Source organism: Entelurus aequoreus, linkage group LG18, assembly GCF_033978785.1.
Source record: "Entelurus aequoreus isolate RoL-2023_Sb linkage group LG18, RoL_Eaeq_v1.1, whole genome shotgun sequence".
NCBI classification, from domain to species: Eukaryota; Metazoa; Chordata; class Actinopteri; order Syngnathiformes; family Syngnathidae; genus Entelurus; species Entelurus aequoreus.
In genome coordinates this window covers 44,738,289-44,744,288 of record NC_084748.1, presented here as the reverse complement: position 1 = coordinate 44,744,288, position 6,000 = coordinate 44,738,289, and the positions used below count along the sequence as shown (strand labels likewise).

The window sequence follows — 6,000 nt, the reverse complement described above, 5'->3', positions numbered from 1 at the left end:
ACCCAACCTCCGGGCTGATGATTTTAGGTTGTCCTGGAGAATTTGGAGGTAATCCTCCTTTTTTCATTGTCCCATTTACTCTCTGTAAAGCACCAGTTCCATTGGCAGCAAAACAGTCCCAGAGCATAATACTACCACCACCATGCTTGACGGTAGGAATGGTGTTCCTGGGATTAAAGGCCTCACCTTTTCTCCTCCAAACATATTGCTGGGTATTGTGGCCAAACAGCTCCATTTTTGTCTCATCTGACCACAGAACGTTCCTCCAGAAGGTCTTATCTTTGTCCATGTGATGTCAACATTGCTTTTGACCCAGCAGATTTGGTCACATTTTCAGTAGACCCATAATAAATTCATAAACTCCATGAATGTTTTCTGTGACCAACAAGTATGTGCTCCAATCACTCTATCACAAAAAAAATAAGAGTTGTAGAAATGATTGGAAACTCAAGACAGCCATGACATTATGTTCTTTACAAGTGTATGTACACTTTTGATCGCGACTGTGTGTGTGCTTTCCGACAGCTTTGTCCCGAAAATGACATTTCTATGTACTTTTTAAGTGCAATGACAACATAGTTCCATTCCAGGTACTGGCTGGATTGACTGATTGCTGGACCAGTTCTATTTAACTCAAGGTCATTTTCCCTTGTGGATCAATAAAGTTTGTTTAAGTCTTAGTCTAAGGCAGGGGTCACCAACGCGGTGCCCGCGGGCACCAGGTAGCCCGTAAGGACCAGATGAGTAGCCCGCTGGCCTGTTCTAAAAATAGCTCAAATAGCAGCACTTACCAGTGAGCTGCCTCTATTTTTTAAATTGTATTTATTTACTAGCAAGCTGGTCTCGCTTTGCCCGACATTTTTAATTCTAAGAGAGACAAAACTCAAATAGAATTTGAAAATCCAAGAAAATATTTTAAAGACTTGGTCTTCACTTGTTTAAAAAAATTCATACATTTTTTTACTTTGCTTCTTATAACTTTCAGAAAGACAATTTTAGAGAAAAAAATACAACCTTAAAAATGATTTTAGGATTTTTAAACACATATACATTTTTACCTTTTAAATTCCTTCCTCTTCTTTCCTGACAATTTAAATCAATGTTCAAGTCAAATTTTTTTTTTATTGTAAAGAATAATAAATACATTTTAATTTAATTCTTCATTTTAGCTTCTGTTTTTTCGACGAAGAATATCTGTGAAATATTTCTTCAAACTTATTATGATTAAAATTCAAAAAAATTATTCTGGCAAATCTACAAAATCTGTAGAATCAAATTTAAATCTTATTTCAAAGTCTTTTGAATTTCTTTTAAAATTTTTGTTCTGGAAAATATAGAAGAAATAATTATTTGTCTTTGTTAGAAATATAGCTTGGTCCAATTTGTTATATATTCTAACAAAGTGCAGATCGAATTTTAACCTATTTAAAACATGTCATCAAAATTCTAAAATGAATCTTAATCAGGAAAAATTACTAATGATGTTCCATAAATTCTTTTTTTAATTTTTTCAAAAATATTTGAATTAGCTAGTTTTTCTCTTCTTTTTTTCGGTTTAATTTTGAATTTTAAAGAGTCGAAATTGAAGATAAACTATGTTTCAAAATTTAATTGTCATTTTTTTTGGTGTTTTCTCCTCTTTTAAACCGTTCAATTAAGTGTAAATATCATTCATTATTAATAATAACATAGAGTTAAAGGTAAATTGAGCAAATTGGCTATTTCTGGCAATTTATTTCAAGTGTGTATCAAACTGGTAGCCCTTCGCATTAATCAGTACCCAAGAAGTAGCTCTTGGTTTCAAAAAGGTTGGTGACCCCTGGTCTAAGGCAGTGGTTCTTAACCTGGGTTTGATGGAACCCTAGGGGTTCGGCGGAGGTCAAGACACACCCGACTCATCGTGTAAATAAAAACTTCTCCCTATCGGCGTATTACGGACACGGCAACAGCAGAAGTCACACTGATTTGCAGGTGTGTCATTTGTTGTGAGTTTATGCACTGTGTTGGTTTTGTTGTTTGAACAAGGTGATGTTCATGCACGCTTCATTTTGTGCACCAGTAAAAAAACATGGTAACACTTTAGTATGGGGAACATATTCACCATTAATTAGTTGCTTATTAACATGCGAATTAGTAACATATTGGCTCTTAACTACTCATTATTAAGTGCTTATTAATGCCTTATTCGGTATGGCCTTATTGTAACCCTAACCCTCTAACCCCAACCAAATAACTGTAAATTAAGTCTTTGTTACTTAGAATATGTTCCCATAGTGTCCTAAAAACTCTAAATTAAGTCTTTGTTACTTAGAATTTGTTCCCCATACTAAAGTGTTACCAAAAACATATAACTTTGTCTTGAATTTGAAAAAAACCATTTTATTTTTCACTAAAGAAGGGTTCGGTGAATGCGCATATGAAACTGATGGGGTTCGGTACCTCCAACAAGGTTAAGAACCACTGATCTAAGGTCAACTCTGAGCTTTGATGAAATAAACACACAACAAGAGGATGCCAATGAACGTATTAGACAGTATAGTTGTGTCTACTTTTATTCTATCCCATCTCTTTCTGGCCTCCTCTCCCAGGGGAATATTAATGACTCAGACTTGGCCTCGATGATTAATCGAAATCCCTTCATTTACGTGAAATCTCGTTTTAAAAGGGTCAGTAGTTGTCCAGCTTGGTTCCTAAGACCATTGGGACTCTTGATGATTGTCTTTTCGATGTTTAGGTCTTCAGCCCTATAGTGGCTTTAACCAAACAGTTTCTTTCTGTACAGGACATGGCGGCGTCAACCAGCTGGGGGGCGTGTTCGTAAACGGCCGGCCTCTCCCGGACGTCGTGCGACAGCGAATAGTGGAGCTCGCCCACCAGGGGGTACGCCCCTGTGACATCTCCCGCCAGCTCCGCGTCAGCCACGGATGCGTCAGCAAGATACTGGGCAGGTATTTCGAGCACGCACACTTGATTGTCCTACCAAACCCAAAGTTTAGCACCCCTGGTCCCAGACTTGCAGCGAGTCTTGTTCCTGGGAGAATTCTGCATGTAACTGAAGCATTAAGGACTTGGGACTATCCAGGACTATCAATCAATGCAATCTTCAATGTTTACTTATATAGCCCTAAATCACGAGTGTCTCAAAGGGCTGCACAAGCCACAACGAGAACCTCGGCTCAGATCCCACATCAGGGCAAGAAAAAATTCAACCCAATGGGATGACAATGAGAAACCTTAGAGGGGAACGCAGATGTGGGGACCCCCCCCCCCCCCCCCCCCCTTGGTGACCGGTGCAATGGACGTCGAGTGGATCTAGTTAATAGTGTGAGAGTCCAGTCCATAGTGGATCTAACATAATAGTGTGTGAGTCCAGTCCATAGTGGATCTAACATAATAGTGTGAGAGTCTAGTCCATAGTGGATCTAACATAATAGTGTGAGAGTCCAGTCCATAGTGGATCTAGCATAATAGTGTGAGAGTCCAGTCCATAGTGGATCTAACATAATAGTGAGAGTCCAGTCCATAGTGGATCTAACATAATAGTGTGAGAGTCCAGTCCATAGTGGATCTAACATAATAGTGAGAGTCCAGTCCATAGTGGATCTAACATAATAGTGTGAGAGTCCAGTCCATAGAGGGGCCATTAGGAGATCATCTTGAGTGGAGACAGGTCAGCAGGGCAGAGACGTCCCCAACTGATGCACAGATGAGTGGTCCACCCTCGGTCCCGACTTTGGACAGCTAGCGCCCCATCTGTGGTCACCGAATCTGTGCAGAACAGAAAAGAAACGGCAGATCAACTGGTCTAAAAGGGGGTCTATTTAAAGGCTAGAGTATACAAATGAGTTTTAAGATGGGACTTAAATGCTTCTAGCTGCAGTGTGCTCAAACAACCACCGTGCAGCACCTGTGAGCAGATAATACCGTATCGTCTCTTTCGGACTTATCAGGTCGGTCGGGCATTCTTCACTCGCGCTTTATGTGAGGGAGTAGGCAAAAACTAACCCAGACCCACCGTAGCCCAACGAGTACCAAACATATCATTAAAATAGAATATACTACAATTAGAGCATTAGGCTAGGGACACATTTTAAATGGAATACATTGTGATCTTGGATTGTAGGGTTGTCCAAACAGTTTTTATATTACGTTTAAGTACCCATGAGTATGACAGGTGGCAAATTGTCACCATCTTGTGGACAATGCGAGACACTCGATGTGTACTATCGTGGCATAGCATTTACTTATTTGACCCAATCCAAACAACCTTCCCTAGTCATGGTGCAGGCAAAAAAAGGCAACACACGCGGTCACACGTAACACAACCTGTTCACTGAACTTTGTGGATATCATTAAAAAAAATGTCCTATCACCATAAAATGTTAAATGATGCCCGTTTGAATCCATTGCAAGGCATGATGGGAAAATGTTAAACACTCTCGCCACACATGTCCATGTTTGACATTTAGCTGCGAGATATTTCTGATTGATTGCAAAGTTTTAAAGAGGTCATCACTTAAGTAAACAATATAAATATAAATAAACATATATCTATATACATACATACATACATATATATATATATATATATATATATATATATATATATATATATATATATATATATATATATATATATATATATATATATATATATATATATATATATATATATATATATACATACAGTCACGATCAAAAGTGTTCTTTTATGAATTTATTATGGGTCTACTGAAAATGTGAGCAAATGTGCTGGGTCAAAAGTATTCATACAGCAGTGAAACTTGCCAAGGGACATGTAAGCAAATATTAACATTGCTGTATGTATACTTTTGACCCAGCACATTTGCTCACATTTTCAGCAGACTCATAATACATCCATCCATCCATTTCCTACCATTTGTCCAAAAGTTCTAGTTTCTTCAAAATAGCCACCCGTTGCTCTGATTACTGCTTTGCACACTCTTGGCATTCTCTGGATGAGCTTCAAGGACACCTGTGAAGTGAAAACCATTTCAGACCCCTTGAAGGTCATGGAGAGAATGCTAAGAGAGTGCAAAGCAGTAATCAGAGCAAAGGGAGGCTATTTGAAGAAACTAGTATATAAAACATGTTTTCAGTTATTTCACCTTTTTTTGTTAAGTACATAACTCCACATGTGTTCATTCATAGTTTTGATGATCTACAATGTATATAGTCATGAGAATAAAGTAAACACATTGAATGAGGAGAAGGTGTGTCCAAACGTTTGGCCTGTACTGTATGTATATATGTATATGTACATATGTATGTATATGAATATATTTTATATATATATCTATTGGGTTCCTCGGACCACCACACACTGCCATGAGAGCCCGGATCAGGGTACAACACTGTTTTATTTCCATAAAATAGTGCAAGGCTTTCGCTTTTCAGCAAAATGTCTTTTTCTGAGTCTGTGTGTGTCTCTCTCTCTCTCTCTGGTTCCCACTCCAACTCCAACCCTGTGCCTCGTTCCGGCTGCTGCTAATAAAGGCAACAGGTGATTAGATAACAAGGCCCACCTGGGCCATCTACTCACCTGGTGCTGTCTTTGAGGCCAGTCCTTGCACACCCCGTTCCGCGGCAGGCCCGCAGGCCACGCCCACCTCCACACATACATATATGTGTATATACTGTATATAAATGAATATGTTTGTATGAATATATATATATATATATATATATATATATATATATATATATATTATATATATATATATTATATATATATATATATATATATATATATATATATATATATATATATATATATAACACCTTCTCCTCATTCAATGCGTTTTCTTTATTTTCATGACTATTTACATTGTAGATTGTCACTGAAGGCATCAAAACTCTTTAATATTCTAGTTTCTTCAAAATAGCCACCCTTTGTTCCAATTACTGCTTTGCACACTCCTGGCATTCTCTCGATGAGCTGTGAAGTGAAAACCATTTCAGGTGACTACCTCTTGAAGT

At 37.9% G+C, this 6,000-nt stretch overlaps 1 protein-coding gene across 2 annotated transcripts in view; it reads left to right on the top strand.

Annotated features, from left to right (window-relative positions):
* Positions 1-6,000, top strand: part of pax5 (paired box 5) — a 240,272-nt gene that overhangs the window by 765 nt on the left and 233,507 nt on the right. For both annotated transcript variants that reach the window (XM_062027220.1, XM_062027218.1), the window contains exon 2: positions 2,783-2,948. The gene's annotated coding sequence lies outside the window, so the exon portion shown is untranslated. The remainder of the gene's footprint in view (positions 1-2,782; positions 2,949-6,000) is intronic.